General features: G+C 41.5%; 1 protein-coding gene across 3 annotated transcripts in view; it reads right to left on the bottom strand.

The window, feature by feature from the left end:
- The window catches only part of LOC122928382 (protein Wnt-7b), a 294,690-nt gene that overhangs the window by 215,718 nt on the left and 54,434 nt on the right, over positions 1-24,538 (bottom strand). For all 3 annotated transcript variants that reach the window (XM_044281164.1, XM_044281166.1, XM_044281165.1), the window contains one exon: positions 9,115-9,244. The gene's annotated coding sequence lies outside the window, so the exon portion shown is untranslated. The remainder of the gene's footprint in view (positions 1-9,114; positions 9,245-24,538) is intronic.

Raw genomic sequence — 24,538 nt, 5'->3', positions numbered from 1 at the left:
CAAGTAAAGACCAGTTTGAACTTTATTCCAAGTCTGGATCTCAATTATTGCTGCTAAATTCCTCAATTACTAATTTTATTGCAAGTGAGCCAGGATCCAGGAGTCCATCCGTACCAAGGTAGGAGACACCGTTGACACTATACCCACTACCATACAGAGACATTACCCCACTCTGGCATTCCTAACCTGGTATGTGAATTACAACACCTTATGGGCCCTGTGATTGTACCCTGTGCACGCTGCAATTGGCGTCATGAACAAAACTATAGACTATCACTTACACCTGACCCAGCCATTGCATATTATTGGCGTCAGAGTGCATGTCCCAATCCGGCTTACTGCAATTCCAACACATTTACATGTTTCCCCTTAAACCACTCAAGTGTTGCTTTAGCAATGTGTTTTGGGGTCATTGTCCTGCTGGAAGGTGAACCTCCATCCTAGCCTCAAATCACGCACAGAGTGGTACAGGTTTTGATCAAGAATATCCCTGTATTTAGCACCATCCATCTTTCCCTCCACTCTGACCAGTTTCCCAGTCCTGGCTGCTGAAAAACTTCTCCACAGCATGATACTCACACCACCATGTTTCACTGTGGGGATGGTGTTCTTTGGGTGATGTGATGTGTTGGGTTTACGCCAGACATAGCGTTTTCTTTGATGGCCGAAAATAATTTTAGTCTCATCAGACCAGAGCACCTTCCTCCATACATTTTGGGAGTCTCCCACAAGCCTTTTTCACAAACTCACAACGTGCCCTATTGTTTTTAGCTGAAAGTAATAGCTTTCTTCTGGCCACTGCCATAAAGCCCACCTCTATGGAGCGTACGGCTTATTGTCGCCCTATGTACAGATACTCCAGCCTCTGCTGTGGAATTCTGCAGCTCCTCCAGGGTTACCTAAGGTCTCTGTGCTGCCTCTCTGATTAATGCCCTCCTTGCCCGGTCCGTGAGTTTTGGTGGGCGTCCGTCTCTTGGCAGGTTTGCTGTTGTGCCATTTTCTTTCCATTTGGGTATGATAGATTTGATGGTGCTCCTGGGGATCATCAAAGATTTGGATATTTTTTTATAACCTAACACAACATTGTCCCTTACTTGCTTGGAAAGTTCCTTGGTCCTCATGGCAGTGTTTGGTTAGTGATGCCACTTGCTTAGGTGTTGCAGCCTCTGGGGCCCAAGGCCGCCATCAGGGGGGTACAGCCGATACCTCAGTAAGGGGCCCAGACCCTGGGGGGGGGGGCCCGGCCAGTTCCAATACAAAAAAATAAAAAATAAATAAATATCCCCCCCCCTCCCATTTGTCAGTGACTTGAGTTGAACTTTATTGCATCGCTAGAGGGGGGCAATTGATTATTCCTTGCTAGTGATGTCCGGTTCATGAACGGATCGTTAATTTGAATCGATTTAGTTCACTGAACCGGAGGAGTCGATTCCTTTGACTGAGCGGATCCGAGTGAAGCCGCTCAGCTTGGCAGTCTTGGTCTGGTTGGTGCCTCCTTCGGAACCTGGATCCCACTACGGCAGCTGTGAACGATGTAGTTCAGTTCATCAGTTCTCTGTACGAAGAAGGTAAAGCCTATCGTACTATAAATGTGTTTAGATCGGCCATTTCCTCCGGACATAGGGGATTTGAGGGTTGTCCTGCTGGATGCCATCCTCTGGTGTGTCGGTGGCTTAAAGGTTCCCGCCTCACTCGGCCTCCCAGACCTCACTTTTCTAGTTCTTGGGACGTCTCCTCGGTTTTGTCTTTCCTTTCAGCTTGGCAGACCAATGAGGAATTGTCCCTTCGCCAAATTGTCCTTGCGGTCTCCTTTGGCCTCACATTTGTTTATCTCTTTCCGTAGGCCCCATGCTCCGGTTGCTTCTGTGACCCTGTCGCATTGGGTGAAATGGATTCTGTCTCTCTCTGGTATTGACACTTCTATTTTTACTGCGCACTCCGTTCGGGGAGCTTCTGCCACTTCCTTGGCTATGTCTGGTGCGCGCCTGGAGGATGTCATGAAGTTGGCGGACTGGTCACGAATCTCCACCTTTAAGATATTCAATTTCAGGCCGGACCCTCATGTTTTCGATTCTATTGTAAATCAACTTTAAACTAGCAATAGGAGCCTCCGTGTCTTGAAATAAAAGTTAATGATTTTCCAAATCTATGACGTAAAGTCATGATTTTATGAAAGACACGGAGGCGAGAATTGCCCCTCCCATATTTTCCTTGTCCCTCCCAAGTGTTATGATGAACATTAGTTGTGTTTTCTTATATTTTATGATTATTTAATTATTTATTTGCTAATTTAGGGTTATGTCTGTTCCAAGAATGACATTAAAATGATAAACGCTTATTTTGCGTTATATTGCTATTACCTGTTTTGTTTCTTTTAAGGTTGATTCCGTCAGGATTCGGATGGAAGGTTGACCATGCTTCTGCAGATGGTGTTTGTCATCAGTTTCGGCAGTTCGGTTGTTAAAGATGAGTTTGGCTCTTCGTTGGAGTTCATCGGTTCCGGTTGTTCCAGTTTATTTCTGATGGAGAAGTTGTGAATACAAAGAAAGAGGAAAAAGGACTTGAGAGGACTTCCCTTTATACTGTGGCTAGGAGGAGGGGCTATTCGCCCATTGGATGATTATGTTATTGAAATTTCTTTGCTGCTGTGTGGTTCAGTAAAGAAAGGGTTAAGCAATACTCGCCTCCGTGTCTTTCATAAAATCATGACTTTACGTCATAGATTAGGAAAATCATGAAATTTTACGTCAACCTCGATTTGCTCATCTCTATTTTTGGCCATGAGATTTACTATTATCATTTGATATCACTACAAAAATATTATCTGATTCGCACACATTATTGCCTCCATTTCTATATGGTGTCTTTTTGTTATATGTGGTCCCCCGATGAACTGACGCCAGAGAACGGTTCAGAGAAACGTGTCGAGACAAAGTTTGAATTCCTGGAACATATGGTATGTGCTCCTTCCTTTTTTCTTTTTCCCCACTGGTGATCAAAACCTGGACGCTACTGGTTTACTTGGGACCATATATGTATTATGTGCAATTATTTTGGGAAAAAATTCAATGCAACAGCATTCTGCAAACCAAATAAAGTACAAAAATTATTCTAATGCTCTGCTTATTAAATAAAAGTGAGATTATTGGCAAATACATTTTGTACAAAATCATTTGGGCCCGTCTGCCACACGTCAAGGCGATCTCCGTAAGATGGGAACCTAACACTAAATTGTACCTGTTATGTGCCATGATGGCTACCATAAAATTCAGGGAGTGTAGGTTCCACATGCATGCTGGGCCCACCATAATTTTTGTCAAAAGGGAGAATGTAGTGTTAGGTTCCCAGCTTACAGAGATCGCCTTGACGTGTGGCAGACGGTTCCAAATGATTTTGTACAAAACGTATTTGCCAAGAATCTCAAATGTATTTAATAAGCATAGCATTAGCATTAAAGTACAAAAATGCTCTCTAGTTGGTTTGCAGAGTGCTGTTGCATTGTATTTTGTCCTTGTGGTTTCAGCCATGGCAACATGCACCTGCGGATTGGGATGTGCTGACTGAGTTTCTGCGATTATTTTTGTTGTAACTTTATTTTCTGATACATGCATTGACTTATGACATTAGTAATAGACTGTAGTCATACTAGGTCTCTTTTCGGGTGGCAGTATCTATCCCTTGTCAGGGTCATATAGGGCCTATCAAGAGGTTCCTGACACGGGATTGCCCCTATCGAGGCGGCCATTTCGTTTTGCTAGGCAGGGCCTATAGTTTGATAGGGCAAGTGTGAGGGTGAGTCAATTTTCCTTTCCTTGTCCTGCCCAGCCTCATTGTTAATAGCTTTTTAAGGGCACAAATTGGGTGATTTTTTTTTTTTATGATCATCTGTAAAGGTTACGTTTTACACTGGTGAAGGTACTCTATGATTACTGTAAGAAGGTACCTGGAATCATCGTGGATGGAAGGTATGTGTCACCGAGGTTCCTGGCCTCGGTGAAGTAAGAGCCAGTATTTTATGTGTCAGCAGAAGCAATTGCTAATTGACACCTTGAGAATTAGCATAGCTGTCATAGCTGATTTGGGACGGCTCTTACTGGGAGTAGTCAAAGTGCTGGGTGGGTGACCACTCCCCATGTTCCAGGCCGGGTTTTGCCAGGCATAAAAACCAGCCAGCACTGCCAGGTGTGGTGGATTTACCTCCCTCTGACAGTGGAGCTCAGGGATTTGAGGTTTGAGCCAGGCTGGAGGACTCAGGCCCCTCTAAAGGCGAACAGGTCGCCTATGGACTTTAAGAGGCTGAATTGCTAACAGGGTGTGAATTAACACCCAGGAGAAAAGGTGGCTTTTATTGTTTATGGACTTTCCTTGTGTGCGAACAAACACCAAGCCATCTTCTTTTTGTGATAAAACTTATCTGCATTTTGTTATACACCAATGTGTGAATAAACGCCCCTGTTTGATTTAAGAAATGTGTACTTTGCCTCTATACTGCATCCGCTAGTCCTAACTACCAGAGCGAATCCCCACATTACGATTTACAGTATAAGTTACACTAGTGACTACCTGACATCTGATGTCTATATCCATCAGAACTGTGATTTTTATTTTATTTTTTTGGTTGATTCCTTTGTTGCATCTGTAGAATGGCTTGTCTTCTAAAAACTGATTATAATACTGATAAATGGTTAACAGAAGCCATTGTGGTGTTTTCTGAGAGCGAGGTTAATTTACAAATCACTTAGGCTCCCACTATTAAGGAAGCTTTTAAAGACCTCTACAATATCCACAAGGAATATCTTAAATCCTGGTGGGAAATGCAATCTCTTAATAATTACATTAAAAATAATATTGTTCTAAAGGGGTTACATATTTAGATTCGTTCAGCTACGAGGGTGTCCATTCCTGAATTTGTCAATAAGCCATAGCCACAGACAGTTCCATACGATTTATGAAACTACTGGTAGAGGAGGAGCAACAGAAGATTCACCTCTCTGAGAAACAGATTGAGGAATAAACACAAAGTGCATTGACTTTTGATTTCAATAGTTTTTATTGACTGTTTCAAGATAGTAAATACAAGGTGATCAAGCCAATGATCAGAGTGGTGTTGACCAAATATACCTCGGGATAACATTTTTGATACATGAAAGGGAGGGGAGGGTAGGGAGAGGGGAGACGTAAGACCAGGGGGAGGAGGGAGGGACACAGGTATCCATAAATAGCATATTGTAATTAAATATAGGACAGGTGAGAACATAAAACATAAAGTCTCAGGTACAATCACAATTACAATGACATGGTTATCAGATCACTGTTGTTCGAGGAGAAGTTGGAAGTCCATAAGTCCCAGTTGGACTGGTATTTGTCGATGCTACATTCTTTGTATGCTAGCATTTTCTCGTAAGAGCATGTAGTATGGACTCTTGTTCGGATTTCTGCCACAGAGGGAATTTCTGGTAGATTTCCAACATGCGGTAATGGCCACTTTGGTGGTCAAGAATAGGAAGGCTACTGGGATTCGACATTGAGCTGGGATGGTATAGATATCAGGGAAGAATAATGCACTTAGTGGGGATTTGTTGATATTTATGCCACTAAATTTGGAAGCGAGTGAGAAGATTTCGTCCCATAGATTCGATAAAAGTGAGCATGACCATAATACATGTAAGAGTGTGCCCCTCTGTCTGCACTCCCTCCAGCAAAGGTGAGACTATTATTGGAACTTTTGATTCCTTGGCACAAGAATTTAGAAATATACTTCATTTCTGCAGCAATTACGTATAGACGCGGTCACAATTTAACAGGTACCTTGATTCACAGCCATTTTGAGACTGATAAAAAAGAGACATGGCTAACCAATAGACAGACTGGTACCTTTTGTTGCGGCCACTGTAAAGCTTTTCAAGTCATTGTTAGAGGGTCTCAAGTCTCAGATTCTGGTGGACACAGGGTATACTATACCCGCTCTTTTGCTAACTGCAACACTGAGGGTGTAATACATCTATGTAAATGCATGTGCAATTTGATGTATGTAGGTAAAACGTGCCGTGCATTCAAGAGATGGATTTTGGAACATGTGGGGGATGTGAGAAACAAACGTGATAAACCTATCTCCAGACATGTAACTTTGAAACATAATGGTGATGTCAGAGTTCTGACCTTTTGTGTATTAGAGACGATCAGGACAGGCATTAGAGGTGGAGATCTTGACACCATTTTGAAACAGAAAGAAGCTTGATGGACATATAGGTTGAACACCATTATCCCTTGTGGTCTTAATGAATATATTGATTTTGGTGTTTGGACTGGCCCGTCTGTTACTATTTGTATCTATGGGTGAGGTAGGGTGCTATTTATAATTTTAATTTTGCACCTAATAATAATCTTATAATATGAGGGATAGTAAGCTGCCTCTCATTTTACCTCCCCATCCTCCATCCGCTAAGCTGACATGAAGTAACAATGATACATGGCAAAATACTAATTTTCAATAGTCAAATGATCTTCTTGTAGTAATAGGGTATAGTGGCTGCTCATCTGTACAATTATTTTTATGCCCAATAGTTTCTCTGTCCTTTTTTCTGTATTATCAGTAATAGCTGCAATCTACTTCCTGTGTTTGCGTTTTACCATGCGGTCCACTGCCGACTTCTGGTTCATGTGACTTCCGGTTTTTGGCACTCGGGTATTTAGAGCAACGCTGATTGCATGCTGAGATGGACAGAGACCAGACTTTCCATCAAGATGGCCACCGCTGCACCACCAATGCTCTTGTGCTGACCCAGACTGATCCCTTATCGTACCCTCTCCAGGCTTGGCATTTCATCTAGGATTTGGGGAAGTATAAGCATATCCTCCCCCTTCTGTCATAGCGATTGTTATGTTTATTGCACTATCCTACTGCAATATCGACCTTATTGAAAGCCATACTTTGATTATCAATATTTAACTGGTGTGTGGTGGAATTTTAAAAGGGTCTCAGTAGTAGCAGCACTGTGGACATTTGGTATTTGAAGCAGATGCATTATATTTGGTCCCAATTATGTGGGAAATGTCTTTCTTTATGGCCATAAGATTTACCATTATCATTTGGTATTACTACAAGAATATAATCTGATTCGCACACATATTATTGCCTCCATTTCTGTATGGTTTGTTTTTTGGAGTCTTTTGCATTCCTGGGACATATGGTATGTGCTCCTTTTTTTTTTCCACTGGTGATCAAAACCTGGACGCCACTGGTTTACTTGGGAGCATATATGTATTATGTGCGATTATTTTTGTTTGGAACTTTACTATTTTATGATACATGCGTTGACTTATGACATTACTATTGGACTGCAGTTATACTAGGTCTCTTCTCGGGTGGCGGTATCTATTCCTTGTTAGGGATATACAGGGCCTATCAGGAGGTTCCTGACAATGGATTGCCCCTATTGGGGAGGCCATTCCGTTTTGCTGGGCAGGGCCTATAGTTTCGTAGGGCAAGTGTGAGATTGAGTCAATTTTCCTTTCCTTGTCCTGCCCAGCCTCATTGTTAATTGCTTTTTAAGGGCACAAATTGGATGATTTGTAATGATCATCAGTAAAGATTACATTTTACACTGGTAAAGGTATTCTATGATTACATTATAATTAAGTTACACTAGTGACTACCTGACATCTGATGTCTATATCTATCAGAACTGTGAAAAAACATTTCCTTGGCCTGCCAGCTGCCAGATTTATCACCAGTTGAGCAGTTATGGGACAAGCTAGGACAACAGCTTTGGCAATCTACGAGTCTGCAGGATCTACAGGTCCAACTGCAACATCTAGGGGCAAATGTTTCACAACATACCACATGGAACCTGTATGCCTCCATACCCAACGATATCTCATCTTGTATCGAGGCTAGAGGAAGCCCAACAGAGTCCTAGAACATCATTTCAATTATATAGTTAACAGCTCCAATGTTGTAATCACATTACATTCACACACATACATTTTTATTAAATTCCTTCTTGGTGAATTGCTTTTTTGTCACCAAACTAATTTAAGCTGTTTCTATGAGGAGGTAAGTTCTAGACTTGACAGGGGCGAGTCAATAGATGACATATATCTAAATTTCTCCAAAGCATTTGATACTGTACCACATAAAAGGTTAGTATATAAAATGAGAAGGCTTTAACTGGGAGAAAACGTCTGTAAGTGGGTAAGTAACTGGCTCAGTGATAGAAAACAGAGGGTGGTTATTAATGGTACACACTCAGATTGGGTCACTGTCACTAGTGGGGTACTTCAGGGGTCAGTATTGGGCCCTATTCTCTTCAATATTTTTATTAATAATCTTGTAGAAGGCTCGCACAGTAAAATATAAATTTTTGCAGATGACTGTGTAAAGTAATTAACACGGAAGAGAACAGTACTGCTACAGATCGATCTGGATAGATTGGAGGTTTGGGCAGAGAAGTGGCAGATGAGGTTTAACACTGACAAATGTAAGGTTATGCACATGGGAAGGAATAATGCAAGTCACCAGTACATACTAAATGGTAAAACACTGGATAACACTGACATCGAAAAGGACTTAGGAATTTTAGTGGACAGCAATTTAAATTGTAGAAACCAGTATCAGGTAGCTTCTGCCAAGGCCAATAAGATAATGGTTTGCATAAAAAAGGGCATAGATGCCCCTGATGACAACATAGTCCTGCCACTTTACAAATCACTAGTCAGACCAAACATGGGGTACTGTGTACAGTTCTGGGCTCCTGTGAACAAGGCAGACATAGCAGAGCTGGAAAGGTTTCACAGGAGGACAACTAAAGTAATAACTGGAAAGGGTGGACTACAATATACAGAAAGATTATCAAAATTAGGGTTATTCACTTTATAAAAAATACAACTAAGGGGAGATCTATTTTCACAGAAAAGAGAGATTAAACGTACTTTAAAAATGAACTTTTAATAGATATTATTAAGATAAATCCCAAATGACAATACTATATATATATATATATATATATATATATATATTATGATGACTGCAGTTTGATATCTAGCATGGAGCATTCAAGGGTTTGCAGTATTTCGGATACATGTATCACAATAAATAAAAAGATTACCACTCACGGTTATAGATATGTAGTATTCAGCGATTCACGGTGAATCCCAGATCCGGTTCACGATCAGCGACTTGATATTGAATCCCAGATCCGGATACCAGAGGTGTTGGTCATCAGATATAGATACAGTTTCTCCACTGCCAGTGTGCCAATGATTTAAGTTAGAGAAAAAAAAAACAGATAAGAAAAATAGGGAGGTCTGACCCTACGGTACTTGTGGGTCCCTGCCTGGAAGTGGAGAGACCCTCTGCCTAAACGCGGAGTCATCACCCCCTAATGAGGCGACCCCACTTATTGACGGCTGGACAGTAATCCTAAAAAATTTCTCCCAGAAAAAAGATCCGACGCGTTTCTCTCTGTCACCAATTTGGTGGCAGAGTCATCAGGGGATATTAAATGCAAAATGGCACAATCGCCAAGGAATAAAGCCAGATAAAGCTGCTGGTCTTGCTGCTGGATAGATGTAATAATGGCACACTGATAGCAACACCGCAGGAGAAATGCTAGCACAGGCTTCCAGTATCCGTAGTTTCAGGTGCTGCACATCTCGTATCTTCACAGCATATGCTGTGCAGCACCTGAAACTACGGATACTGGAAGCCTGTGCTAGCATTTCTCCTGCGGTGTTGCTATCAGTGTGTGAAGAGTGGGAGAAGAGGGTTGCATTGACAATCCAACACAATGGGCAGCACATTGAACACATTTTATAAGTGGTCAGAAACTTGTAAATAACTCATGAAAGAATAAAGTTACGTTAAAACCAAGCACACCATTGTTTTTCTTGGGACATTCCCAATAAGTTTGATGTGTCACATGACCCTCTTCCTTTTGAAAAAAACAAAAGTTGGATTCAAAATGGCCGACTTCAAAATGGACGCCATGGTCACCACCCATCTTGAAAAGTTTCCCCCCTCACATATACTAATGTGCCACAAACAGGAAGTTAATATCACCAACCATTCCCATTTTATTAAGGTGTATCCATATAAATGGCCCACCCTCTACATACTAGATTGCATTGCCTTTAGGCCACCATTATTTTTTTTAAAAAAAGTAGCCCCTGCCTTGCACTCTTATGTGGAGAAGAATGTGGGCTGCTCCTTGAAATAGTCACTGTGTGCCAAGGTGCACACCAACACTCACATATGGAGCAGCAATTACAACCACGGACAGTACATGTCTTTCATCATCCACTGGGGCAGTGTCTTGCGCAGCAGTGGCAACAATAAACCACTGCAAAGAGGCCAGGAGCTACTGACACCTCCATGGTTTTACATGTCTGATTCCGACACCAGGAGCTTATTCCTCTCCTCCACATTCTCCTCAATGGGTAAGTTTCCCTCCCAAAATGAAATATGGCGGAGCATTGCTTCCACTCCTCCTCTGTCCTTTCATATCTGTCAGTTGAAGTGTTGCAAGTGTTGTGACTTGCAGAAGGTGCTGACCATGTCCAGGAGAATGTGTGTGCATTTCAGCCATTCTTATGTGGCTAAGAACACTCTCCGGGACTTATACTCTGCACTGCCTGATCTATAATGTTCCAAGTCGCTTGAATTCCACATTTTATATCCTTGACCGTCTGTACAAGCAGCGTAAATTGGTCAATCATAACATCATGCACTTAACCTTCTCACTGTTATTTTGAGTTCAGGCAGTGGCAGCTCATCAGAGACACATTTCACATACATAGACCCTTCGAAGAGGCTATCGGATTTGTGAGCTGGGACAACAGCAGCATAAATGATGTCATCTCCCTGATATTTATATTGGAACAAACACTTACACTGATACAACAAAGGATGGTGGAAGGAGAACAGCATCCGTATCCATAGGGGTGCGCAGCCGTTTGCATTAGGGTGTGCACCCTAAAGCACAAACACACACCCCGCACGCGTGTGTGTATATATATGTGTATATAAATATATGGCCTCTTTTGATGTCACGAGCATTTATACTTCTATTGATCATTCCAGGGGTGTGGCAGCGGTCCGGAGGAGTTTGGTGGATAGCCAATACTCTTTGGAATGCCAGAATTTTATTATTCAGCTTCTTGATCTGGTATTGAGGCCCAATTAATTTCTGTTTATGGACTGTTTTTTCTTACAGTTACGGGGGACCGCCATGGGGTCAAATGTGGCGTCCACGTACGCAAATGTCTTTATGGCGGCCCTCGAGGAGGACCTTGTCTATGTATCCCACCACCTCAGTCATGTACTGGTGTGGTGGAGGTACATAGACGATGTCTTCCTGATTTGGTAAGGTGACTCCTTGTCTCTTGAAACATTTCACAATTTCTTAAATGAGATGGATTCTGATATCTCTTTCACTTTGACTTATTCTGACACACAAATACAATTTTTAGATACTATGGTTTCAGTGGTTGGTAATAAATTATCTACTGATATCTTTGCTAAACCCACTGATTGTAACACTTTGTTACATTACAATAGTTGTCACCCTAGATTTACTATTGATTCGTTGCCATATAGTCAGTTACTTAGGGTTAAAAGAATAGTGCAGGACCCAGATAAATTGCCTATTTCTTTTATGCTCAGATGGTGCACAAATTTCGACAGAGGGGATATCCCACTCGGGTGATTCACAAACATTTGGATAGAGTAAGGCATCCACAACAAACTACAACTAAAACCACATTGAATAAAATGGTTCGTATCCCCTTTATATCGACCTATTCTGAACAGAGTGGATCAGTTGCCAATATTATTCGGAGACATTGGTCGATCCTGAAGAGTAACCTACCACAGATTGAAGCTTTTACTGTACCCCCTCTTTTATCCTATAGGCGCCCTACCAATCTATGAGATAAATTGGTACGGGCTGATATTCCTACTAAAGGTTTGGTGCAAACCTATATTGGAACTTGTAGAAAGGGATGTTTCCCCTGTTTGAATTGTGTTAACTGTTCATTTATGTTCAAAGGGGACAAATTAATTCATCCAACATCTGGGACCCAATATGACATTCGCCACTTTTTGACGTGCGATAGTGCATATGTTGTTTATGTGCTTTCATGTCCATGTGGTCTCCTATATGTTGGGGAGACCACATGTGACATGAAGACACGTTTAAACAATCACCGGTTCTCTATAAGACAGAAAAGGAAAGACTTGCCTGTTCCAAAACATTTTGTGGAAGCAGGACACAATGAGAAGGACCTGGAATTTATGATTTAAATCAGATCGTCTTGTCAAAGAGGGGAGGCGATCGGTCATTGGCTCTCAAACAAAGGGAGCTACGTTGGATCCATCGCCTCCATACTCTGAGACCATTTAGTCTGAATATTGAATTCAAATGGAATGTGATGTAATTGAGTGTATTCTACCTGTCTTGCGGTTCTATGCTGGGTTCTGCTCTGGTTTTGTGATTACAAATGGTGTCACTATTTTATGATAAATATATTTATTCTTGTTCTTTTCTTCTTTTTTAGATTATTTTTTATCAACATTTCCGCAGCGGGTGTGTACAGAGGGCGTCCTTAAGAACCAGCGTCAATTTCACATACTGGATCATTTAAAAGAAAGGAATTCATTGTGCACAATGATAATTTACTAAGATGATTATTTTGTTGGCCGCATGTATATGGAGATTTTGAGAGTGGTGGTTCTAGTTCCTTTTGTGAATTGGGTTTGGGGGTGACTTTGGGTTAGATGACGTTCGGCATGAACGTGTCCTACACCTCTACCCCATCATAGGCTTGTGGTGATGATCTTGCATAAGGATACAGCCACATAGCCTCCTCTGTTTACCCTTAAATATTCACATACACTTGTGGTGAGAAACTTGTATGGTGTTGTAGTCATGTAATACATATAGGTTCTCCCCCCCCCCTTTTTTTTGGTTTTCTAGAAGCCATTGAGCCATGATCACCCCAAAATATATCCTGAGTACAGCGGTGTTATTTATATTTTTATTTATTGGATTTAGACGTTTATAATTATCTATACCCATTGGTCCTTTGACCGTTTTTCTTTGTGCCTAGTGCTTCCCGATTTCTTTATGTCTGACTGCTTTGTCCAGTTGCTGTCCTGGTTATCGCTTCGCCTGTATGGTGTGGTTAGTTGTTACTATGGTGACGACGCTAGTTTTCTTACTGGTTGTTGTGGCCTGGTGATGCTGACTCCTCCCCGTCGGCTTGGCGTATCCAGGCGCTCCTTCCTGCGTGGTCTCGCGATGATTGCTCTGGTCATGTGGTCTGTCATGTGATTGATCATGTGGCTGGGATTGCGTCTCCTGATCCCGGTAGTTTGGAGTGTGGTTGCTAGGCTTCTGGACATGCGCAGTCGGTCTTATAGGACGCAGATCTGGTGCCGCATATCTGTCCCCGCTGTGTAAGTTAAGGTTGGTTTATCTATATTTACAACAGCTGTTGCTGGTATTAAACATGTGATTGATTGGGTCCAATTTACACATTATATGTTGTATGAATGTATTATGTTTGTCAATAAGGCTACTTTCACACTAGCGTTACCTCTTGAAGCTCATCAAGAGAATGCCAAGAGTGTGCAAAGCAGTAATCAAAGCAAAAGGTGGCTACTTTGAAGAACCTAGAATATGACATATTTTCAGTTGTTTCACACTTTTTTGTTATGTATATAATTCCACATGTGTTAATTCATAGTTTTGATGCCTTCAGTGTAAATCTACAATTTTCAGAGTCATGAAAATAAAGAAAACTCTTTGAATGAGAAGGTGTGTCCAAACTTTTGGCCTGTACTGTATGTATATATATATATATATACATATAGCCTTTATGCCATTAGCACCCATTATCAGCCCTTATGCCTCATTAGCCCCCATTATGCCTCTCATTAGCCCCATTATGCCTCATTAGCCCCCATATGTGTCATTAGCCCCAATAATGCCCCCAGCAGCCAAATTTTTTATAAAATAAAAAAACACTTACCTCTCTGCTCCTGGACACCGCTGCTCCTCGCCGCCCGCGATCCTCTTCCTCTGAACTGGCGCACACAGCGTGACGTCACAAAAGCGCCTCACGCTGTGCGCAGCCCTGCACAGTCGACAGCCAAGGACCAGGAAGTGGTAAGTACAGAGCGTTCACCACTTCCTGGTCCTCTGGTACTAATGAGCGCTTCCAAAATGGATGCACTTCATTAGTATTCGCAGGCCAGCACGCCTATGTCCGTATCTTGCTTGCTGCCAAGTGCCTATTGAAGACCTACACTTGCATGAGGAAATCGAGGAGGATTAGAAGCTAGGACTTGAGGAGGAGAAGGAGGAGTATTTGTGGTGGAGGGGCACATAGAGTTTTCACAGGCACAGATAAGGGACAAAGCTGACAGATATTGTGACACACATGAGGATTATTATGATGATGACGCTTTTTTTTTTAAAGTGTTTTTATTGTGTAAAAGTAGTGAAAACTATTGGGGTCATTTATTAAGAACGGCGATTTATACGCTGGTCTTAGTACCTCTGCTCTGGGGGAGCAGGCCTCTACATAATTTTGGTGCTTGGTTCCACAGGCTGTGCGGCATGGTCTAAACTATGCCAGCCCCCTTGCTAGTGTAGTTTTAGACCATTTTTCACCCCATAAACTGGCAAAGAAAATGGTAAATGAGACTGGCTGGTACACCCTCTTCCCTGCCCACGCCACCTCGGAAAATCCTCTTTGCGACCAAAATCTGCGACAAAAGTACGCCAAAAAGTGGCATATCTATAATAAATGATCCCCCAATATATATTTGGTATTGCTGTAAGCGTACTGACCCAGAGAATAAAGTTATTCTGTTATTTATGCAAAAAAATGCATATCGCTAAATATATAATGTAAAAACTGAATGGCAGTATTACTGTTTTTTTTACCACCCTCCCTCCCAGAAACAGTTGTAGCCAAAAGAAAATTTCATGTCTAGCTTCAACATAAAAAAAAACAACAACTTCTAAACACTTGAAAATTAAAGGGACACTACCGTCAGAAAGTTTTTTTTTACATTTTCGGCTGTTTTTCTTTCAGCAGTATTAGAACATTGAAAAGTTAAATACAAAATATTGGGAGCACAGAGAGATAAAACTCATTAAGAGAAAGAGAGAGAGATGCCATTGTTCAGTTTACTGCTTCTGTAAGGAAACGTGTCATGCCCCTCTCTGACGATGTGCGGAGGTCGGCCAGGATAGCAGCACGAGTTTAGTATTTGTTTTGGTGCCGTGCTTGATCCGCCTCTCATCAGGTGCACTGGGTGGAGTCATTAGTTTAAATGGCCTCCAGCTAAGTGCTCTGAGCGGATTATACTGATCATTGTGGTCTGGGAAGCTTGGAGGGAAGGTTGGCTGTCAGTTCCTGGTCTCAAAGATAAGTGTAATTTCTAGTTTGGTTGTTTGTGTCATCTATCCCATCCAGGTTCTGTGCGAGCAGGCTGCTCCTATTTCCCCACTTCACCATCTCAGGGAGTTCAGGGTTTGGTCAGCCCAGGCTGGAGGACACATCACACCTACCTTCAAGGTTTGCATGTGGGCTGAGCAGTGCAGGGAAAGAGGTCAGGGATAAGCTAGGAGGTGACCCTTCCCCTGTCTCTCGTCCAGAGCCTGGTTAGTGCGTTATCCTTTATACTGAGTGCACGTCCGCCGTGACAACATGTTTCTGCTAGTATAATAGTAGATTAGTAAAATTTGGATAACAGTATGACAGCTCTATTGTTCTCTTGATAAGGCCGAATGCACACGGACGTGAGTGGTCCGTGATATCCCGACCTGGCATCCTGCTTACAGCAGGAGCGCACGGCGTCATTGGTTGCTATGATGCAGTGCGCTTCATGCCGCCGCTGCACTAATATAGATCATACGAGTGTATTACTGTAGTGCAGCGGCTGCATCAAGCGCACAGCGTCATAGCAACCAATGACGCCGTGCGCTTCTGCTGTCAGCAGGATGCCAGGCCGGGATACCATGCATCGCTTACGTCTGTGTTCCACGGCCGTTTGCATTTGGCCTAAATCTAGATAAATATGTCCATAGAAGAGCATTGAACTTATCAGTGTAATGTGTTATTCTCTAATTGAGTCACTCACTCCCCTTCCTTCCTCTGACCGTAGTGGATCATCTGACTGAGAAAGTCAATTTAGGCTGTTTGCTGTGCTAAAAAATCCAAAGTAGGAATTTAAGAGGTAGGGCAGGCAGTAGAATGACTTCAGAAAACCATCTACGACCTACATTGGCTATTTACATACCATGTGAGAAAAAATGTCTGATGGAAATCTCACTTTAAATATATAAAACAGCCCCCTTAGGGTCCCTACACACGAGTTTTTTGGCCATCTAAGATTTTTTGCTGTGTTATTAGCCTACTAGCATTTACTTCATGATGTTTTTCCCCCATAGAGGAGATGTCAAAATTCCTGAAAAAATTGCAAGACCTACAGCATGCTGTGTCTCTGAAAAAGGGACAGAAAGAGAAAAATCACCCCCTAATTAACAAAAACGTTAGTAGATAAAAAAAGCTCGTGTGGCATGTGTTTCTTATTTCCCATAGACCTTCAGCTAACATCTGAAACTGGAATTTTTACTTAAAAAAATGCACTAGAAATCACAGGGGCAATAAACACTACTAAAAACGCAGAGAGGTGCAAAAAAAAAAATACCTATGTGTTAATTAATTAAGGAAGGTTGAAATAGAAGTTTCAGCATTAATCACAAGGGTTACTAGTAATAATTGCAAATGTCCACAAGGTGGCAGTAGTGTCTTCAAGGAAGTAAATTTATTGTAGCAAAATCTCGCCATGTTGAGCATAGGCCTAGATTAGTAGGCCATAAATTGTAATCAACCTCTGTGCTAAATAATGAGGCAACCTTATGAAAAGTGTAATTTACCACTAGTTCAGTCGAGTTTAGAGAAATTACGCGGATTTTATCGAAAGTGAGAGATATGACAGGTTATACTTATTTCACACAGGCATATCAGGGCATAATGCACAGAAGATGCATATGTGGCCTGTTATAATGGTAATGTAAAAAAATTGTTGTTTTATCTCACAATGGTTGTCCAGCTACAGAAAAAAATGCCTAAGGCCTCGTTCACACTTCAGTGTTTGGTCAGTGATTTCCATCAGTGATTTGTGAGCCAAAACCAGGTGCAACGCTAAACACAGAACAGGAGCAGATCTTTCCCTTCTACCTCATGTCTGTGGAGGCTCCACTTCTGGTTTTGGCTCACAAATCACTGATGGAAATCACTGACCAAACACTGAAGTGTGAACGATGCCTAAAATGTACCATGCAGCAGTCACAGACTACCACCCCTAAAATATAGCCTTTATTATATATCATTAAAATAAAAACCCACAAATAACCCTAGTGATAACATAAAGAAAACAATGAAAGAAAAAAATATTGATTTAAATAAGTAAATCCTAATATAATATCCTATGGGCTCTGACCCTAACTCTATAATGCCTAAGAACGGAATGGCCACCCTATAGGGGCGATCCCGTATCAGGAGCCTCATGAGCACCCTAGGATGTCCCTGAATAGGGGAAAACTAACAGCTAGTATATGCTAACTGAAAAAATATTACTACCATGATTAGAAGCTCAATATAGTAAAACAAAATAATAAATAATTATATATATATATATATATATATATATATATATACACACACAGAAAATTATAAATTGATGAAATACATAAGAGTCAAAGTTTGTATATCACTACCGTAAACTGATCCTGATTATAGGTAGCTGTAAAATTGATATTATAGCAAAAACATGCCGTGTTAGTTTATCACGTCATCTACCCGACGCGTTTCACCCATACATAGTTGGGCTCATCAGGGGACCCGTTGTGTAGATACCTGACCAGGATCAGGTCCAAACTTAGATCTGAAAACACTTAAAGTAAACCAGTAGGATATTTCCAGTTTATAGAACAAAACTGGAAATGGTAAGTCTCAAAAGAGTAAATATAGCAGATGTCAATAACAGCTCACTAATATGGTATATTCTCCCAATGACAGGGAAGTATTCAAAATGAAAATAAACCAATCGGCTACTTGCGTGTCCACTAGGTAAAGATCAGATGATAATGTTGTACAGGAGCCATGCCCCCTAATATATCAATCACGAGGTGGACAGCAGTAGACGAAAGTCACAGTATACATGAATTAGGCGCTGTATACAGTGGTATACGGGAGAGCTGGTGGAGTTAACTTGCAAAGCACAGATAACGCTTTGCTGCAGGAGCCCAGTGTAAAAATACACAATCATAGATGTGTGACACAGTTCCCTGTAAGTGGATGAGGCACTGCATATAGTGGTCCTGTGTCACAGTGGCAGAGGGGTCTCCTGGCGCCCGTGGTGCAGAGCGCTATGTACCATAACCAATTGATACTTTCTTAAGCTTTCACTGAAGAGATTTCTCAATAGGTATTCTGAATAAATAAAGCAATTTTCACATCTGCGCTTTCCTTTCCGGTTTTGAGATCCCTCAAAACCGTAGGAAAACGCTTCAGTTTTGTCCCCATTCATTATCAATGGTGACAAAACTGAACAAACTGGAACGGAGTGCACCAGAATGCATTCCATTCCATTTGGTTGTGTTCCCATGCCGGACACAAAACCACTGCAAGCAGCGTTTTTGTGTGTGTCAAGGAATACTAATCAAGACGGATCCGGCATGAAACACAATGTAAGTCTTCATGCACACAACCGTTGTTGTGTTCCGTTCCGCAAAATGGGGTTCCGTTGTTCCGTGATCCATTTCCGTTTTTGTTTCCGTGTGTCCTCCTTTATTTTTGGAGGATATCCAAACATGAAGGAAAGTAAAAAAAATCTAAGTCAAGTTTGCCATGCAAATGATAGGAAAAAAACGGACACGGACGTGGATGACGATCTTGTGTGCCTCCGCGTTTTTTCACGGACCCATTGACTTGAATGGGTCCGCAAACAGTTTTCCATGAAAAAAATAGGACAGGTTATATTTTTTTGACGGACTGAAACCACGGATCACGGACGCGGATGACAAACGGTGCATTAGCCGAGTTTTCAACGGACCCATTGAAAGTCAATGGGTCCGCAGAAAATCACGAAAAACAGAACAACGGACACGGAATGAAACAACGTCATGTGCATGAGGCCTTAGTCAAAGATGCCTTATCTGTTTTTTCAGACACGTCAATGGCGCCCATTGACTTACAATGGATATAGGGCCGGATCCGTCTTATTCATTTTAGAGATAACATTCACACATCTGCAACGTGTTTTGCGGACTGCACATTGCCGGCACTAATAGAATATGCCTGTTCTTGTCTGCAATTGTGGACAAGAATAGGATAGGTTCTATTTTTTTGCGGAACGGAAGTGCGGATCCGCAATGCGCTAATGTCAGCACTACATAACAGTATGTTTTTTACCTTTCTCCCTGCAGCTGTTCTGATAAAATAAGCACTTTTATAATATGCTAATGAGCCTCTAGGTGCTATGTGGGTGTAAAATCAGCACCTAGAGGCTCCGTCCACTCACCCTTTATCCCGCCCAGGTCCCCTGTTCTGCCCGCCCCGCTCCTCTTGATTGATGTCACGGTTCGCAGAATCGCTGACGAAATACCGCGCCTGCGCCGTTCACTTCTGTAGAAATTGCAATACCACTCTGGGGTGTTACAAAAACCCTTCATTCATCTAACAAAATTTTCCTTTAATACAAACACCAACAGGTCTGTCAGGAATTACTCTAGAGTAGTCACATTGTTTAACTCCCTTCAACCAATCCACATATGCTGAATGCACCAGTCAACTGAAGAAAGGACTTGGAATGTCTCCTCTACCACCTGGCAATGTTTTTTTTTTTTTTTTTGTCTGCAGCCATTTTTCTTAATAAACTGTCTAAAAGCGGGTTTACACATGGCACCAATGCTGTGGATTTGCGTGCTGCAAAGCCACAGCATTTTACAATACCAGCAAAGTGGATGAGGTTTTAGAAGTCCTTTACCATCAAACAAATTGCTTTTTTTGCTGTTTTAGTGCTGATGGGCCAACAGTTTTATCTTCACACAACACATTTTTATCCAGCAGGTGGTGCTGCTATACAACAGTCCTAAAAATTCCTACACACCCTTGCCCCTTCGCCAATTTTTTTTTTCTAGGGTTGAAAAAGAAACAGGCCAAGAATTCCACCTTTATAAGTACCTGAGAATGTGCATTAAAAAAATCTTGAAAGGGGAAGTGATCCTTTATACGCATCGCATTGCGAGTGATCGTGAAAGGGCCTGCATGAAGATGCCAGATTTTTCACATGTCAGACTTGCATAACTAAGGCCTCTTTCACACGAGCGAGTTTTCCACGTGGGTGCAATGCGTGATGTGAACGCATAACACCCGCACTGGACCCTGACCCATTCATTTCAATGGGTCTGTGTACATGAGCGTTGTTTTTCACGCATCACTTCTGTGTTGCGTGAAAATCGCAGCATGTTCTATTCACGCAGCCCTGGTCCCATAGAAGTGAATGGGGCTGCGTGAAAAACGCATTGCATCCGCAAGCAATGGTGGTTGCTAAAAGATGTTGTTTGTAAACCTTCAGTTTTTTATCACGCGTGTGAAAAACGCATCAAAACGCATTGCACCCGCGTGGAAAAAAATGAACAACTCAAAGCAATCGCAGACAAAACTGACTAAACTTGTTATCCAACCCCTAAAATGCCCCCCAAAATGCCCTGGCACCTCATACTAGTTATACTTACCCCGCTCACTAGCACCCACATCGCTTCTGATGCCCACACGACCACTGCTGCATGTCCATGTCGAGCAGATTAAAACATCCGGCGACATGGGGGAGGCAGCCAATAGCCTCCCTAGCATCACAGGTGACGCTAGGGAGGCTCGATCACCTTGCGGCCTGCTATTGGCTGCCCCCCCCCCCCTCTTAATATTAAACCTTGGCATCAATCTTAAAGGGGTTGGCCACTTTATGTTTACTGTTGACTAATGTGTTTGTAAGATGACAATATGGCACTTTCTAATATAGCCTTTGTTGAAATTCTGTGCCATTATTTATATTTCATAAGGTATGCCCCCTTGTTTGCCAAGTCTTTTGTGTTGTACACATAGAGATCATGTCCATAAAATGGCTGCTAATGGAAGATCATGTGACCAGGCAAATCACCCCCATGTGAGGTCCTCCCCATTCAGATATACTGCAACTGTCCTCTGCATTTGCAGTGTTGAGAATTTAGTGCAAGTGCAGTGTGTTAGAATGTCTGGTCCCACGACCCTCCACCCACAGCCATTTTGTGGACATGATCTCCATGCAGACTGCACAGAAGATTTGCCTAACAAGGGTGCATGGCTTATGAAATGCAGCAAACAGCACAGAATATCAACAAAGGCTAAATTTCTAAATGCCATATACCCTTCTTAACCCCTTCACTACCGAGCCACTTTTCAGCTTAAATCCCAATCCGATTTTTGTAAATCTGACATGCGTTATGTAGTAATAACTTTGGAAAGCTTTTACTTATCCAAGCCATTCTGAGTTTGTTTTCTCGTGACACATTGTGTCATTCTGTCATTGGAGTCGATATATTTCACCTTTATTTATGAAAGGATCCAAAATTTACCAAAAATTTGGAAAAATTCACAATTTTCTAAATTTGAATTTCTCTACTTTTAAGACAGATGGTAATATCTCATAAAATAGTTATCAGTGAACATTCCCTGTCTGCTTTATGTTGGCATCATTTTGTAAATGTCATTTAATTCTTTTAGGATGTTAGAAAGCTTACAATTTTAGAAGCCATTTTTCAACTATTCAACAACATTTCCAAAACCATTTTTTAAGCACTAATTCAGTTATAAAGTGATTTCGAGGGGCTTACGTAATGAAAACCACCCATAAATGATGTTTGTTAACCCTTGAGGTATTCTACAATAATTTTTGGGGTAAATTTTATATGTTAATCAATTTTTTTATTGCAACACAACAAGGGTTAACAGCAAAATAAACCTCAATATACATTACTCTGATTCTGCAGTTTACTGATATACCCCATATGTCGTAGTAAACTGCTATATGGGCACGTGGCAGTGGTCAAAAGGAAAGGAGCGCCATATGGATTTTGGAGGCAGATTTGCTAGAATGGTTTTTAGGCACCATTTTGTATTTGAAGAGAGCCTGACGTACCCCTACAGTGGAAACCCTCAAAAAGTGACCCCATTTTGGAAAATATACCCGTTAAAGAATATATTAAGGGGGGTACTGAGCACTTTAAGGAATTTGGAAACACTTGGCTGTGAAAATGAAAAGTTTCATTTCTTCCAATAAAATGTTGCTTTAGTCCCACATTTTTTTCATTTTCACAAGGGGTAACCAGAGAAAAAGCACCCCATAATGAGTTACCCATTTTCTCCTGAATACAGCAACACCCAATCTGTGGTGGTAAACTGCTGTGGGGCCACATGGCAGGACTCAGAACGGAAGGAGTGCCATATGGCTTTTGCAGCACAGATTTTGATGGATTGTTTTACGGGTGCCATTGGTTTTTTATTATTTGAGCGATTGTCTTATGTGGGAGATCATTTTTTGCGGGATGAGGGGTTTTCATTGGTACCATTTTGGGGTACATAAGACTTTTTGATCGGTTGGTATTACACTTTTTGTGTGACAAGGTGACAAAAAATTGCTGCTTTACAGCATTCACTTGAGGGGCATATCATGTGATATTTTTATAGAGCAGGTTGTTATGGACAAGGCTAAACCTAATATGTCTATCATTTTTATTTTTGTTAAGATCTGCACAGTGAAAGCCTTTTTGAACAGAATAAAATCTTGTTTTTGTGTTGCCATTTTCTGAGATTGTTGGGCGATTGTCTTAGGTAGGAGCTCAATTTTTGCAGAATGAGATGACGGTTTGATTGGTACCATGTTGGGCTACATACACCTTTTTGATCGCTTGGTATTACACTTTTTGTGCGGCAAGGTGACCAGAAAATGGCTGTATTGTAATGCATTGGCTGTAAGTGTATATTTGGTTCTCTTTGTGTAGTATACTGTGCTGCATTGTGGTATTTGGCTCTGGTGCGGCAACATTTTGAACTGCATTGTGGTATTTGGTTCTGCTAGGTCTGTATTTATTGCTGGTCCCACCAACTCTGTTGTCCCTGCCTACTTGTGTTGTCTTCTGTCAATTTGGACACACCTACAACAAAAGGGCCGCTTTTACTGTAGTTTTTTTTTTTTTTTTCTTTTCAAGAGCCACAGCTCCTGCACAGGTTACATCAATTGGGTTGTTGGCTATTAGGCTGCACAAACACTTCAATATTAGAAAGGTTTATGCTGTTAGTGACAACGTAAAAAAAGGAAGAAGTGAGTCGTGATACAAAATGTGTATGTTCCCTTCAAATAGCTTTACATGAACTCCTGTCTCATCACAGCATTCTAGCAGGTCTAAAATGTGTATTTTTCCTTTGCTGGTGAAAACTTGCTTTAGACGCTAGACAAGGCGTCTGGTAGTAATTAGTCTAATTGTCTGGCATAATTGATACCCAAGTCACTAACCATCTTGAAATACATGAAAAGAAGCATAAAATGCAGACAGCCCAGATGTGACAGGAATCCGGCATCGTGAAGGGGGCACCCTCTCTATCTCCTTCAGATGAATGCTCTCAGGCTTGTCTACGTCTCCAAAGTGAGGAGGGCAAATAAGGCTTTATGGGGTTCAAAGTAGATAATGGCTCTAATTAAAACAGTGCAAAAATAATTTGCTATTATTTCAAATTCTTAATATAATTGCTGTGAATAGATTAACCGGTCATCTGAGGATACAGTCGCACTACAAAAATCACCCTAAGGCCCCTTTCACACGGACGAGTATTCTGCGCGGGTGCAATGCGTGATGTGAACGCATTGCACCCGCACTGAATCCGGACCCATTCATTTCTATGGGGCTGTGCACATGAGCGGTGATTTTCACGCATCACTTGTGCGTTGCGTGAAAATCGCAGCATGCTCCTCTTTGTGTGTTTTTCACGTAACGCAGGCCCCATAGAAATGAATGTGGTTCGGGATGGGGACCCGATCATTATTATTTCCCCTTATAACATGGTTATAAGGGAAAATAATAGCATTCTGGATACAGAATGCATAGTACAATAGGGCTGGAGGGGTTAAAAAAAAGTTTTAAAATAATTTAACTCACCTTAATCCACATGGTGATGGATCATGTGACGGACGATGTGATGAACGTAGTGACGTCATCAAAGGTCCTATTCCTCACAGAACAAGACAGAAGAGATGCCGGCTGCGCGAACAAGTGGATTAAGGTGAGTTAATTTTTTATTAATTTCTTTTTAACCCCTCCAGCCCTATTGTACTATGCATTCTGTATTCAGAATGCTATTATTTTCCCTTATAACCATGTTATAAGGGGAAATAATACAATCTACACTACAACTAAGGCTGAGTTCA

The sequence above is a fragment of the Bufo gargarizans genome, chromosome 2 (assembly GCF_014858855.1).
Source record: "Bufo gargarizans isolate SCDJY-AF-19 chromosome 2, ASM1485885v1, whole genome shotgun sequence".
In the NCBI taxonomy this organism is placed as follows: domain Eukaryota; kingdom Metazoa; phylum Chordata; class Amphibia; order Anura; family Bufonidae; genus Bufo; species Bufo gargarizans.
This window is presented reverse-complemented; position numbering and strand designations above follow the sequence as displayed.